At 37.8% G+C, this 16,026-nt stretch overlaps 1 pseudogene; it reads left to right on the top strand.

Annotated features, from left to right (window-relative positions):
• Nucleotides 1-16,026, top strand: part of LOC148690514 (uncharacterized) — a 35,780-nt pseudogene extending 19,754 nt beyond the window's left edge.

Genomic DNA, 16,026 nt, shown 5'->3' with positions numbered 1-16,026 from the left:
AACCATGAATCTCAATGCCCCAGATTAACCGTGAACAACACTAATTAACCCTCAGATTTTCGTTAAGACATTGAATTGGATGGATAATGCATCGGCAACCAAATTATTCTTCAATAGTTCCCTACATGAACAGCATAATAGAGATACAATCAAAGATCATTAAGCTTTGTGAGCATCATAAGCATTGACAAGGCATTCGTAACTATGAACAACATGATACTCCTGCCAGGAATTTACTTAACACGATTGTGACTAACAATCTCCACTACTTATGAATATAAGTTCATAACAATTAGGTGAAACTCCCTTATATTCTAGCATCAAATTCATGCATGCAAACTAAGTACGCATCCTTAATCAACAAACAAGAATAAGTTCTGAATCAAACAGTTAAGTAAATTGCATTCATGATTTATGAAATCACAACTAGAAGTAATCAATTCATATTGCAAATATGTTCATGGCTTTGATCTCCTTTAGCTAAAATGAGTTTAGCTCCTCATGTTCGCAATTAAACAAAGAAAACTTAAATTAAACATTGAAAACAAAAGATAGAATACACCTAAGAACGTTCCAACAATCCAATCTTGAATGGCAGGCACAGCTCCAAGTGGTCTTCTCTCATTTTTCCTTGAAAAGTTGCGGCACAAGGTGTGTGTGTATGAAGGATGGTTGTGTGATACGAATTCTAGTGAAGGATGAATGATGGGGGTTAGGGATCCTTTTGGTGCGGCAGAAACATATATTTAAAAGGGAGAAACCCTAATTAATTTTGGAGAAGGATATGCAATCCAAATCTACAAGGACAAAGGCTAACTAAATCAGAATCCAAAAGGGAAAGGGGAAAGAAGATGCGGCAGATCCTTAAGAGAAAGGGAGAGTGATTTGCGACAAGGAATTGGGAAAGGGAAATGCCTTGCATAGAAAGGGAAGGGGAAAGGGAAATGTGGTACGGCAAGGAAGGAAAATAGGACTAGGTCTTCTAGAATCATTATTTAAGTGTCCTAAATTAATTAGGGATCCTCTTGGCAGCTGGAACATAAGTAGGAAAAGATTAGGATTGACTAAGTCAAAATAAGGTAGTTTGACTCATGTTTCCTTCTTTGTAGCTGATTCCTTGTCTTCTAAGTCTTGAATTAATTTTTTTTCAACTCTTTAGCATATTCCTAGCCCTTCTTGAACTTTAATTTCGTCCATCCACCTTGCTCCATGCATGTGCTATCCATTCCAAACCCAAAACTGCTCTAAAATGCTCCAAATTGCCTTTTCTTGCCACTTTAGTCAATTGGACCTACAAACACACGAAAATAGCTTAAATTACTATAATAAATAGAAACTAACTCACTAAATGCAAGGAATTAAACTAACAAAGTCGCATAAATATACTCCTATCACATTATTGGATTGGTAATGAAAACAGTGCAACCACGCACTCACACAAGATAGTCTCGTTTTGATGGCAATTAACGTCACCTAGGTTGGCTACTACGTAGGGCATGGTCAGAAGAGTAAGTAAGATATCTAGGAAGGTTACTCATGTGAGGTGATTTTATGCTTTTGGGAACACTAACTACTGTTTCTGGCCTTTCTCCTAATCATAAGTATAACAACTTGTAATATTGTGCCAATACATACCGTAGTGACAGGTACTGTATTGCAAGCAACTATGGAAGCTAGTGCTAGTGAAACTACCTTAAGCTCGAGAATGGGAATTGTGGTTAACTTTACCTCAGAATGGGATTTATAGAAATTCGATCTTCCTCTTGAAGATCCAGAATCATAACTGCTATGTTGGAAAGATTGATGTTGTTAAGGACCAAATGTGACTATCCCCCCCACACACACACACACACACACACACACAGAGATATATATATATATATATATATATTGTTAAGTGCAACCACATCAGCATTAACATAGTTATTTGAGACATTTTTGGAACTTCGAGGTGAAGCAAAACCTCAAGGAAATTTTGGGAGGTGGCACAACAATAAAGATTGCCAAGGATGAAAGTGATTGCGGTTTCCTAATAAAGAAAGGTTGGTAACGATGGTTACATAGTAATTGGGATTGATCGGTAAATTTCAAGTGGTACACAATTATCGATACATCTACCCAGCTTCAGGGTCAACAAAACGTCTTCAGTTCGAGTGTTTCCTTAGCAAGGAGGTTCTTCACTTAAAAGTCTAATGGTGGTCGCCAAAGAGTTCTTCTAGAAGGTCAGTAAGTCATATAACAATGTCATCGATAGTCACTCCAAGTTGTCCAAAACTCATGAAAAGCTAGCATATTTTGTGATCGACGAGGTGGCATAATTATGATGTTAGAATTCAAGAACTGAGAATGCTTACATCATGTGTGTGATGAATGCGATACTGCCTAACATATGCTCTGATACCAAACTGACACACCCCGACCCAAAATGTCCACATGGACACCCAAATCGCGATGTGTTGGGCGACACTTGGAAGGTGATGAAGCCATAAAGTAAGGTTGATGTGTATAAGTGAGGATAAATTTAAACTTTAAATAAATAAACCAGAGTGCACAACGTGATTGGGTGGTAACCCTTATTACAAAACGTGAAGTTCAGAGCATAGTGCAGAAAGATAAAAGTTGTCTCATCTGTAAAGGATAATTATTTAGTACATAAGCAACCTACTTTGACCGAAGGACAATCAGCTACTTTCACTGAAACCTCGTACTCATATGAGCTCAATCTCTACGTCCTGGAGCGACGAAAAACAAGGGTGAGTGGGCCTAGAAAATAAAGTTTTCTGAAACCTTTTTGAAAAAGTGTAACCCCTCGCTATAAAATAAATATATGATTTTCCAAAGTAATAATATAATAATAGGTTGTCGGGAACCCTGCAGCACAAATGAGTTAAAGGATATAGGGTGCTACTACGAAATATCTTATCATCAAAACTCAAATAACTATCATAAAATTGCAGTTAACTATGGACAGGCTGACACCTAACTCTGGATCCAAAGCGAACATAAACGGTGCATGTGAACATACACGTGAAGTTAGTCCTTAGCCTAGGATAGTACAACTAACTAATAAACATCGTGCACACATGTAACAATGAGTAGATATAATGAATAAAGATGTCATGCCACATTTTATACTCGCAGTTAATAAAAATATAAAGTGTAGAAAATCTAATTAGAAGATAAACATGACATGTCACATCATAATACATAAAAGCACTTGTTGGGAAAAATCACATATACACATATATACTTAAAAAAGAAAAGACCCACTCACATAACCATAACTTACTTGCTCTTAATTAGCATTGTCATTTGACAATCCGAATATGCTTGTACATATACCAAGTCACATTGACTTAACACAATACTTAAAACATAAATCATACACAAAATGGGCAGATCATAGTTAATCTGTCCAAAATTCCCATTTTACAAAATTCCCCCTAAAACTAGAGGTAATTGCAAAACTACCCTAATTTCATAAAAATACCAAACGGCCCTAAAACTTCAACAAATTTGCATTTTGATCTTTGTTGTAAAAGCAATACAACAAGGTCGTTATTTTTCCAAGATTTCTCACCATACTAAGCATATACTATATGAATTTGAAGTGGGAAACAATGGGAATAAAAAGTATACCAAAATTAAGGCCCCTAGGTGGCTAGGAAAGTTGAATTTCGTCGGATTCTCACGGACTCGAAAAGAGTTTTCATTGGATTTCATTGCAGCAGTCCTGGAATCGAGCATGCAAGGCTCCAACTAAGTCTAGATAACCTAAAGATGGAACAAAATGGGCCTAGCCTCGTCAGAACGGTAGCCATAATCTTTGCTGGAGTTCTCTACAGCTCATCGAACATGGAATCCGTTAGTGATTCCGTTCAAAACTCATAAGTGTGAAACCAAAGCTCACATGCAAGGTTATAAAGTTAAACAAAATGATGAATGGAATGTAAGGAGTGATTTCAAACCTTACTTTGTTTAGGGAAACCGAGGAGTATCGCCGAAGTTCCTCCTTCGCGTCGGAGCTCCTTGGTTTGAAGGTTTTTCATCCAAGTTTCGAATAACAGAAGTTAGAAAATGATTTGTGGTTATGAAAGGGTTGCGAAGATGGTGACGATGTCCTTGTCTGTTGTAGGATAGTGGCGAGCTGCTGTCTGCATTTGTTATGCCATGAAGAGGGAAAAGGGACGAGAGAGTTAGATGAAAGGAAAAGAAAGAAAGAGAAATGAGTGGAAGTAAGTGGGAAGAGAGAAAGAATAGGCTGAAATGAGGGAAAATAGGGGAAAAGAGAAAAGAGAGAAAGTTCAAACATAACTTATTCGTTATAACTCCGAATTGAATTCCGTCTGCGGCCATGTGTTCGCAAAAATGAGTACTATTCAAAAATAGTAAAATAAGAGTGGAAAAATGAAAGGAAAAATTTATGTCCACGTAGAAGGCCTACGTGGCATCTTAGGGGCATTTTGATAATTTCACTACTACTGAGAATAAAATACAATAAATCTCGAGACATGATGTCACAATCTACCCCCTTTAAGAAAATTTCATCCTTGAAATTCGAAACAACAGAATTTAATCAAGGAAGAAATACGAATACAAGTCACTTACACATTTCTCCGTTCCCTATGTAGCCTCTTCAACATAGTGGTATCTTTGAATTCTGTATCGCTTGTGTCCACGCAATCGTAGTGGCGAGCACTACGAGAGTAGGTGTGTGTGTGTGTGTGTGTGTGTGTGTGTGTGTGTGTGTGTGTGTGTGTGTGCGCGCGCGTGTGCGTGTCTGTGTGTGTATGTCTTTGGGTCAAGCCCAAACGGTAACTAATTAAGCACGAGTCCTAATTAATAAAATACTACCGAAGACAGGCCTACTTGCCCACTTGCTTAACCAACCCAACAAATAACTTATCAATATTACAGTCTACAGCCCGCAATACCACCAATTCACTATTGCCTTGCTAAACAAGTAATGGAATCCTAAGGGTGCAAAATTATTATTTTGCCCCTCAATGGGAAAAGTGCATAAATCATTTGATTTACACATCATTTGCACTCAAGTGTTCGTGAGAACACGTATTACCTAGAAAGATGTGAAAATGAACAATGAGTAATAAGGACTCAAATGTCCACGCATGAAATCTCATAGGATTTCCAATTACCAGGCCAAAAGCGTTTAGGGAAATAAAATTAAATAAATGTGGAACGGGATTTTGCCAATTGGTCTAGAGGGTGTCGTCGTGGACCAACAAAAGATGGGCTTCTTAGTAAGTTGGTCGACAATCACTGAAACATCATCATTGTCTCCATGTGTAAAAGGCTGCTCGTATATGAAGTCCATAGTGATATTTTCTCATATCCATCTGGATATAAGGAGTGACTGTAACAATTCGATCTATTTCTTTCTTCTTGCTATGACTAGCCGACAAATTAGGTATTTGTTTAATAACTAAGCAATCTCTTTTTTCATCCCAAGTCAAAAATAGAAGGGTATGACTTGGAAATTAGCTAACAAGGTTCCCTGATAATTTGCTAGTAACATCACATCAATACTCATGAGTTGTAACTAATATCAGATTTGACGGCCGAGTCATCTATGTGTTTTCCTACTGAGGCCTTTAGCAACTACGTTTACTCAACTGGGGTAGGACACGATGGTGCAATCGTAGACGTTGATTAATTTCTTCCATCGCTGCCATCTATAATTAAGCTCATTCCAAGTGAAGATGTATTTGAAGGGTTTAAGAGAGTCGACGAAGGTTTTGGCATGTTTCTCCATAGAGAAACCGCCATCAAGTTTTTTTCTAAAGGTAGCAATTGTCAACTCCAAGTCGTAGGTAAGACAGTTCACTTCATGTGGTTCTAGTTGTTGAAAGGCATAAGTGGTTACCCTACCATGCTGTATAGCACGCAGTTTGATCATTTAGTGAAGTATCACTGCAAATTCCAAAATTATTGGTGTCATCAAGAAGTGTAAGAATGATAGTAGGAAAAAGACAACATCTCAATTGTCAGAAACTTAATCACATTCACATCTTAATGAAACTAATGCCTTTCCTGGTTAACCTGTAAGGAATAAAACTAAGGTGGAGAAAGTTAGCACTTACTGTTAGTGGTAATCGACAAGACCAAAGATACCTCGTATTTCAAAAAACCTTATGGGGGTTTCCAATTTTTCTTCAACTACGACATTTTTGGGAATTGACAAAAATGTCTTCTGCTGAACTCACATTTCCCAAAAGAACACATTATCTAAACAAAACTAGCATTTGGAAAATTTAGTGTAACGCTAATTCGCTTTGAAATTACTCAAATCAAATCATCAGTGTTTTAAAAGTTTGACTTCATTATTGGAGTAAACAAGGAAGTTCTCAATAAGGTTATCATGAATCTTTCAGGACATGGGAGGAATGCACAGTCCGTCAGATTCATGAAAGATATTTTTGCATTCACCAACCTGCATGACATCAAAAGGAACTCATAATGAACATGTCGAGCCCTGAACGCAGTCTTAGGAACATCATTATTCTTGATCTTCAGCTAGTCGCAACCAAACTTTATATCAATCTTGAAGAAAGCTCGGGTTCCATAGAGTTGGTTGGAGAGATCATCAATTCAAGACATGGATTAATGGTTTTTAATCTTCATCGAATTGAATCGCTAGTAAACAATTTAAAATTTTAAGGTTCAGTCTTTGCTCTTCATGAATGGAAACAGAGGTCTATACGATGAAGATTCAAAGAAAGTAGATGTTATACCTAGACATAGATCAATGGTGTCTCACACATCCCAATCTAGTGGTATCACAAATAGATATTTAAGAATGATGTCAGGAATTTAGTTTGACCAATTTCACAATTTCCAGCTGTACTGGATTGTCGTCTTCCTCTACAACACGTGCTGAAAGGCCTTCACAACTTTTCTTAATAAATGTTTCACCTTGTCAACAGGGATTAATTTGTGCTCTAACTTCTGATGTTTGTCAGTGGGGTTGACCACAAGAACAACAGGACGTCGAAAAAAAAAAGACTACTTTTGGTCGATGCTCCACCAAAGAATAATAACAATGCAGTCGATCCATCTCTTAGATTACGTGAAATTCCACGATATCCAATCAAATAAGATTAACTAGCATTACCATATTGGTAATGGAAACGGTGCAACCACTACACTCGCATTAGCATAACAGACTTGCTTTATGGCATTGGAATTCTCGCGATGTACCCGACTAAGGTACCATGTGGTTGAAGTATTTGAACAAACAAGGATAATATCTCATTCGGTGGTGCCGCTACCTAATGTCTCTATGATATTCGAATAATGTATATCTCCTGTTGGAAATGTGTCCTAAAGCCAATCATATGATGATACTTTATGGACATTTCACATGTTAAACTAATCTAGTTTAATATAAAGGGTAAAGATTATTGTTTAAAGTCGTCTCATATAAATGTTATATGCTTAAACGATAAGTCCAAGGAATATGTAATTGAGAGAATGTGATCTAAAGAAGTTAGATTCATGAAACCATTCTCTTTTGTATACATATCCTAAACCTTCCTAATCAACAGATTGCCAAGTGGGCATTGACAGTCCGTTAAGATCAGTACGTCCTATGTCTTCTTTTAGATAGAGTGACTCGTCTCGAGTCATTGGTGTGACTGACACTAAGACAAGCATATAGGTGGTCAATAGAGAATGAGTCCACTAAACGCGATCAACAAGGAGTCTTCATATTTATGTCACATGAAAACTCATGGTTGGGATAATGCAAAGTAGTCCTTTGACCTAAGGCATCATAGTTGTCTTATGGTTAGGTCCTTAATCTTTGACTATGTCAAAGTCACTCCGTCAAAGGGTGTCCACAACATAGTTGAGGTTAAGCCATTTAGCCATGAAGGTAAGGGAATGCAGAACAAGGGATCTCTAACCTTCAAACCGTTTGAGGGAGAATACTCTATGATATGGTAAAGAATCTCTGGCCAGAGTATGAATGAGATTTAGGAATTCGTTCCAAATCACATTCAAGGTAATCATATAAGTAAGAGAATCACATTGGATGGTAGACATGAATAAAATATCAAATCAAATAATGTGGTCAAGAGTATTGTATTAGAGAAAAACCGTATTGCATTGTAATCCCAAACTGAATAGGTTCTCCACCTCTTCTGATTAGTTGGGATAGCCATGACATACTGCTAGGTCACTCATGGTTTGTGGAAGCCCTAAATGTGTATAATCACTAAAGGAAGAATCGAAAAGTAAGTTTCAATTCACAATCGATTTAAAGAGTTCTAATCGCTCACTGCCTCGCTAAAAAGAACTTAATGGATCGTACACCGTGTAAAGTAGAGATTGAAGAAACAACAGAGATGAGTAAGGATAATTAAATGGTTTAATTATTTATGGCTAGCATTAATTAATATGTTAATTAATCAAACGAATAAGTTTGTTTTAGACCTCAGGTTAGTTTTGGACCTCAAGGCCCAATGGGCTTCGAATGTCAAGTTCAATAACTCAAGTTGTATGACAACTTGAAAACACAATGGGCATGAAAGCCCAATGAATCCACATGGCTGGCCATAAAGAGTGTGAGGGAGAATTGGTTTTAATTTCAATTATGCCACTCAATGTAAATGGCTATAGAAAGGAAATTATAACTCATTCCTGATAGGAGCATATTTATGCTACTTAGTTATGTTATTTCCTTACATTTAGTGAGCTAATTACTACGTATTATAGTGTTTTAAGCTATTTTCGTTTGTTTGTACGTCCTAATGACAAACTTGGCAAGAAAAGGCAATTTTGAGCCTTTTAGAGCAGTTTTGGGCTTATTATGGATAGCTTGTATATGGAGCAAGGTGGATGGACGAATTTGGAGTCAAAAAAGGCTAGGAACATGCTACAAATCAGATAAGGAAAGTGCAAGAAAAGAGGAAACATTATCCAAAACCTTATCCAACCTTATCTTATCCAAACCTTATCCTATCTTATCCTAACCTAATCTTGTTCCACCTTAATCCTAGCTGCAAGTGGACCTAAGAACCACATTTCTAGAAGCCCTATCTGACCCTAAAAGGGTGCTGCACCTCCCCCCCCCCCCCTTTATGCCTTCTAGAACACCTAAAATCAGCCATAAAACACTTAGTTTCTAGAAGGCCCAATTTTGGACGAAAATTCTTAAACCTTTTTCTGATTGGATTCTGATTTTATTTGGCCCTTTTTCTCTTGGATTTGGATTGTATAAGTCCATATCTGAGACTAATTGGGCTAGGACTTAATTCCCAAACCCTTGCCACAACCTAGGGGCCCTAAACACTTATATCAGCTAGGTTTAACCCTAATTCTGACTCCTAGGGTTTTTGGCCGTGTTATATATATATGCCTATTGTTGTGCCGCGCCCCCTTAGACACCCTAGGCAGCCATTCAACATTGAATTCATTCATCCATTCACATCATTCACCATCCATTCAGAAAATACACTTTGTGCCGCAAGTCCTAGGGAGAAGAAGGAGTGACGTGGCTTCCATAGGAGAAAGACCATCTTGTGCCGCAAGAAATCTGCATCCATTGGAGACTTTTAGAGTTCTTTCTTCCCTTGTTTCGTTTCCATGTTTATTTTAATTTGCTTTTCAATTGTTATGAACATGTGTAACTAAGTTTTTCTTAGTTAGGGGTGAATTTGAAACCATGGTTATGTGTTTTATATGAATTGATTTCCTTCAGATTTTGTTTCTTGAATTGTGGATGTGATTTACTTAATTGATTTATTGAGAACTTGTTCTTGTGTGTTGATTAAGGATGCATACTTAGTTTTCATACATGAATTTGATGCTAGGATATAGGAGAATTTCACCTAATCGTTATGACCTTATATTCATAAGTAGTGGAAATCACTGGTCATGATTGTATTAAGTAAATTCTAGGCAAGAGTATCATGCAATTCATAGTTACGAATGCCTAGTCAATGCTTAGGGTTTTCAAAAAGCTTAATGATCTTTGATTTTATCTCTATTATGCAGTTCATGTAGGGAATTTGATAAGAATAATTTGATTGTCGATGCGTATTCCATCCAATTCAATGAAACTAGGAAAATCTGAAAGTTAATTTGTGCTTTTCACAATTAATTTGGGGCATTGTCATTCATGGTTTAAAGGGATAAAATCTAGAAATCAATTTATGTTACATATGTGCATGTGTGGAGAAGGACCCCCTAACTAGCCTTTTTCCCATTCAATTCACCTAATTTAGTGCCTAATCTGTTTAGTTTACAATCTGTCCATTTTAATTAATTTCGTCCAAATCAATTCCCCATTTTATTAAGTGTGTTAGATTAGTTAGAAAGGTGTTTGAATCTGTCCAAATTAGTGTTTTGAGTCTAAGTTAGTTAAATTTCGTCCAAATCACCCTTTAGAGTCTAATTTGAGTCTATTTGAGTGTTTTGGGCTGTTTTGAGTCTTTTTAAGTTGTTTTGAGTCACATAGGTCTAGGTAAGTGTTTTAAAGTTTAATTTTGTGTTTTTAAGTCAGTTTAGAGTAGATTAGCATCCCTAGTTAATCCCCGGTTAGAACGATCCCTACTTGCATTTATACTACAATTGTCACAAATAGGGTTTAATTTGTGTGTCAATATAATTTTCACATCAAATTTTGGCGCCGTTGCCGGGGATTAGCAAACTTGCTAATCCCTTGTGTTTGTGTCGTGTCAAAGTGTGTCTTAAGGCCAAGAGTGTAGTGTGTTTATTTGTTCTTTCTTTTTATTTTTGTGTTTGCCGTGCTTAATCTGATTGCTTTCGTTTGTGTGCCGTGCCCTATTCTTTGTTTTGTGTGGGTTTGCCGTGCTTCTAAGAGAGTTGCTGAATTCTTTTGCTTCATTGTTCTAGGTACAAGTGTATGACTCATAGTTCTCATCCCGTTCGTGAGAATATCTTGGAGTTTGACGACGATTTTGAACGAACTTTGAGAAGAAAGAGGAAGCAACCAGAACCTAATCCACCTAGTTCTAGTTCTGAGGCCGAATCTGAAGAAGAAGAAGTGGAGGAAGAAGAACAAGTCATGGCGATGGATAATCGAACAATCAAGGAGCTTTCTGCCTCGGGATTAGATAATGCCATGCCATTTTGCATTTAATATCCTAGGGCGGCCCAAGGCAAGACCGATGAGTTCGAATTGAAGTCAAGCTTGCTGCATCATATTCCCAAGTACCATGGGCTATCCATGGAAGATCCAAACAAGCATTTGAAGAAGTTTGAAGTTGTGTGCTCAAGCATGACACCCATTAACGTTGATGGGAATATTTTTAAGATGAAAGGTTTTCCATTCTCTCTTGTGGAAAAGGCTAAGGATTGGCTTTATGAATTGGCACCCGGGACCATTACTTCTTGGGAAAGCATGAAGAGATCGTTCTTGGAGAAGTTCTTCCCTACTTCAAGAGTCATTCTCTTGAGGAAGAAAATTAGCGGAATCCAACAAAGTCAAGAAGAATCTTTTCCGACGTACTATGAGCGTTTTAAAGCCCTTGTTGCATCATGTCCTCAACATCAAATGAAGGAGGAGCTTCTACTTCAATACTTCTATGAGGGCATTCTTCCCATTGAAAGGCAAATGCCCGATGCTTCTGTGGGAGGTGCATTGGTGGACAAAACTCCTATGGCAGCCAAGACCCTTGATAGGAGCATATTTATGCACCTTAGTTTGCTTGTTTTCTTGCATTTATGTTGCTAGTACTTAGTAATTTTAGTACTTTAAGCTATTTTCGTGTGTTTGTAGGTCCAAAGGGCTAAAGGAGCAAAAAGATGCATTTTGGAGACTTTTGGAGCACTTTTGGGCTAAGGATGGATAGCTTATGCTTGGAGCCAAAGTGTCGGACGAAATTGAAGACCTAATTGAAGACCAAAGTGTTGGAACCTTGTTCCCTTTAGTTTTAGGACATTTAAACCTTTCCTATATCCTTAGCCGTGCATAACATTCCAACATTCCACTCCTTCATTTCAGCCACACTACCACATATCATTACTTATCATCACCACTTATCACTTATCATAATCACATATCATTACATATCATTCACCACATATCATTCACCACTTATCATTCACCAACATATCTAATCAGCCACTCCACATGCATTCACTCTTTAATGCACATGCATTCATCATCATTCCCCCTTGCATTTCAGCCACATTCACCCCTTTCTCCACACTTAAACCGTGCACATGCATTCACCCTTTAATCACATGCATAAATCAGCCACATGCATCTCCCATCACTATTCCAGATTTCCACCAAATTCCTAGCTGTCATGTTCCCTCTCTTTCACCTATAAATAAGCATTCATGGCAGCCACAATTCATTCACACTCATTCATACACATTTCAGTCACAAACTCTTCCATTTCAGAATGTAGACATCAAACCACCCTTGTGCCGTGCTCTCCCTTACAATCCAAACACCATCCCTTCCATTTTCACCACTCCCCAAACCATTCACACCATCAAACTATCCTTAGACCTTGTGCTACAACGAAGAGGAAGATAAGAGGGCCTAAACGTTCATACAATTCAAGTTTGAGTTGTTGGAATGTTTAGGTGTTTCTTTGATTTCAATGTTTAATTTCAATACTCTTTGTTTTGTACGAATGAGGAATGGAAGAGAAGAGGGCCTAAACGTTCATACAATTCAAGTTTGAGTTGTTGGAATGTTTAGGTGTTTCTTTGATTCTCTTTGTTTTGTACGTATGAGGAACTAAACCCCCCTTGGCTAGGGGGGAATTCGAAATATATGTTTATGCTTGCATTTTGATTTGATTACTTCTAATTGCGTTTCATAAGTTGTGGATTCAATTTGTTTAACTGTTTGATTGATAACTTATTTATGTATGTTTATTGAGAGTGCACGCTTAATTTTCATGCATGAATATGATGCTAGAATATAAGTGAGTTTCACCTAATAGTTACGAACTTATATTCACAAGTAGTGGAGGTTGCTTATAAACAATCGCGTTAAATGAATTCTTGGCATAAGTTTCATGCGTATTCCATAGTAACGAATGCCTCGTCGATGTTTATGATTTCCGTTGAACTTAATGATCTTTGTTGAATGTCTTTATCATGCGTATTCCATAGTTAGGGACTTTGATTAGATATAATTTGGTTGTAATGCGTATTCCATTCAATCCAATGAATCTAGGGAAATCTGAAAGTTAATTTAAGCGGACCTAATTAACTTGGAGCGTTGAGAAGTCATGGTTTATTGAAATGCAATTGGAAATCATTTTATTATGCAAGTGTAACATGTATGGAGATGAACCCCTTAGCTATTCTATCATCCATTCATTCCATTTCATCAATTTCATATTTACATTCTGTTTTAATTGCAATTTGTTCATTTAATTTAATTTCGTATAAACCTCAATCCCCCTTTACTTTATTGTCCAATTTAGTTAGAAAGTGTCTTAGTTTATGTTTCTAAGTGTTTTGATTCAATTTATTACATAATTTCGTCCAAATTCACCAAAGTGCTCAAAACTGCCCAGAAAGTGTTTTTAAGGCAGTTTTGAGTGTTTTGGGTGATGTTTGAGTCTTTTGGTTTGTTTTAGTGTTTTAAAGTTTAGTTTTGCATTCTTTGAGTCTAGTGTAGTGTTTTATATTGTCTTTTTACGTTTTTGAGTCAAATCCAAGTGATTAGCAATCCCTCCTAATCCCCGGTCCAGAACGATCCCTACTTATACTTATACTACAATTGTCAAAAAGAGGGTTTAATTTGTGTGCGTATAATTCTCGCATCAACCCTAATTGCAAACCGTGCTCTAAATGCACAACAATATGAAAGACTTGGGCAAAGGGACCCCCCACGGCAACAATTGCATGAGGTAAGTTCTCAATCTGACATTCAATCTCAATTAGCTAATCTTGCTTCTCTTGTGTATCAGATGGCCGAAGGAATGAAGATACAAGGATCAATTGTATGTGGTGTATGTTCGATCCAATGACACCCTTCGCAAAGGTGCCCTCAATTGATTGAGAATGGGGGATGGGAGAGTGCAAATGTCATTGGATTTCCAAGCCACAATCAGCCAATGAATGATCCATATTCCAACACATACAATCCGGGTTGGAGAGACCATCCAAACTTCAAGTGAAGGGAGCCTCAACAACCTCAACAACAAGGAGGTTTTAGGTAACAACCCTTGGGGTTCTACACCAAGCTATACGGCTCCAATCCGAACCAATCCTAACCTGCCCAAAACAACCAAGGTACGTCTTTAGACAATGATACACTTATTAAGTTACTTACCAATTTGTCTCAAGGGCAAGAGAATCAAAACAAAGCGATGCAAAATCAAGACAAAAGGGTAAACCAGTTGGAGAAACAAATTGGGCAGATAGCGGAGTTTGTAGGACAATTCCAAGACCAAGGCAAACTACCTAGCTCAACCATCGTCAATCCAAAAGGAGGTTTTGAAACCGCTAAAGCTATCACCTTGAGAAGTGGAAAGGAAGTTGGAACTAACCCTGAACCAACGAAATCAAGCCACAAAGAGGACGAAAAGCTGCTGCTCGAAGAGGAGGAATTGAACAAAGCCACGGCAAGGGTGGAGCAAACCTTGCCGCAGCCCCCTATTGTCCTAAAACCGTCCCACACCACTAAGGTAAGTCCAAATTTGACTTTGTCAAGTTCTATTCCACTAAACGTGCCATTTCTTAGCAGGTTTAGGCAATCAAAGAAGGAGGAGAGTGAAAAGGACATTTTGGAAACCTTTAGGAAAGTTCAAGTCAACATTCCGCTCCTTGATGCAATCAAGCAAGTTCCTAAGTATGCCAAGTTCTTTAAAGAGCTTTGCACAATGAGGAAGAGGATTTCAAACAAGGAGGTGGTCCAGGTAAGTGAGAATGTGTCTGCAGTGCTACAAAGGAAACTACCACCTAAATGCAAAGATCCGGGTAGTTTTACAATTCCTTGTGTTATTGGAAATACTAAGTTTGAACATGCTATGTTAGACTTAGGAGCTTCAATTAATGTCATGCCTTACTCAATTTATGCATCTATAAACTTAGGAAAGCTTAAAAATGATAGTGTGATTATTCAATTAGCCGATCGTTCTAATGCATATCCAAAATGAGTTTTGGACGATGTTTTGGTGCAGGTTAACAATTTGATTTTCCCAGCGGACTTTTATGTGCTTGACATGGAAGATTCGGCCCATTCTACCCCGTTGCCGATCCTCCTTGGGAGACCTTTCATGAAAACGGCCCGCACCTAGATAGACATGTTCAAGGGGACATTAACAATGGAATTTGATGGGGAAGTTATTGATTTCAATCTTTCTGAAACTATAAAATATCCTAAAGATGATCATTCTTGTTTTTCTATTGATATATTTGATTCATTGGCACAGGATTATCTTGACTCCCTGGAGAGGGACCCCCTTGAAACGACCATTACTAAAGGAATAAGACTGAAAAACGAAGGGGTAGGAGAGGATAAAACCCACGGCATGCATATGGAATTCCATGCCGTGCCTACATGTGAAGATGAGGCCGAGATGGTTGCTGCCCTTGAGTCGTTGCCACAACACTTTGGTAAGCCTCCAAACCCAATTCCAATTCCTGTTTCTACTAACAAGTTGTTACCTTCAGTGATTCAGGCACCCATTCTTGAGCTTAAACCATTGCCAGATCATTTGAAGTATGTCTATTTGGGAGAAAATGAGACGTTGCCCGTCATAGTTTCCTCATCCCTCACAACAATGGAGAAGGAGAAATTGATTCGGGTGTTGAAAGAGCACAAAACGGCCATAGGATGGACCTTAGCCGACATCAAGGGTATTAGTCCTACAACTTGCATGCATCGCATACTTCTAGAGGAGGGGGCTAAACCAACTACAGAGGCTCAACGCCGGCTCAACCCTCTAATGATAGAAGTTGTAAAAAAGGAGATTATCAAGCTTCTTGATTGTGGGGTAATCTATCCTATCTCGGATAGCTGATGGGTTTCACCGGTTCAAGTTATGCCAAACAAATCAGGAGTGA

The sequence above is a fragment of the Pyrus communis genome, chromosome 15, assembly GCF_041283825.1.
Source record: "Pyrus communis isolate YQ-2024b chromosome 15, ASM4128382v1, whole genome shotgun sequence".
Taxonomy (NCBI): Eukaryota; Viridiplantae; Streptophyta; class Magnoliopsida; order Rosales; family Rosaceae; genus Pyrus; species Pyrus communis.
Note: the sequence above shows the minus strand (reverse complement) of the source record. Positions and strands in the feature narration are given on the sequence as shown.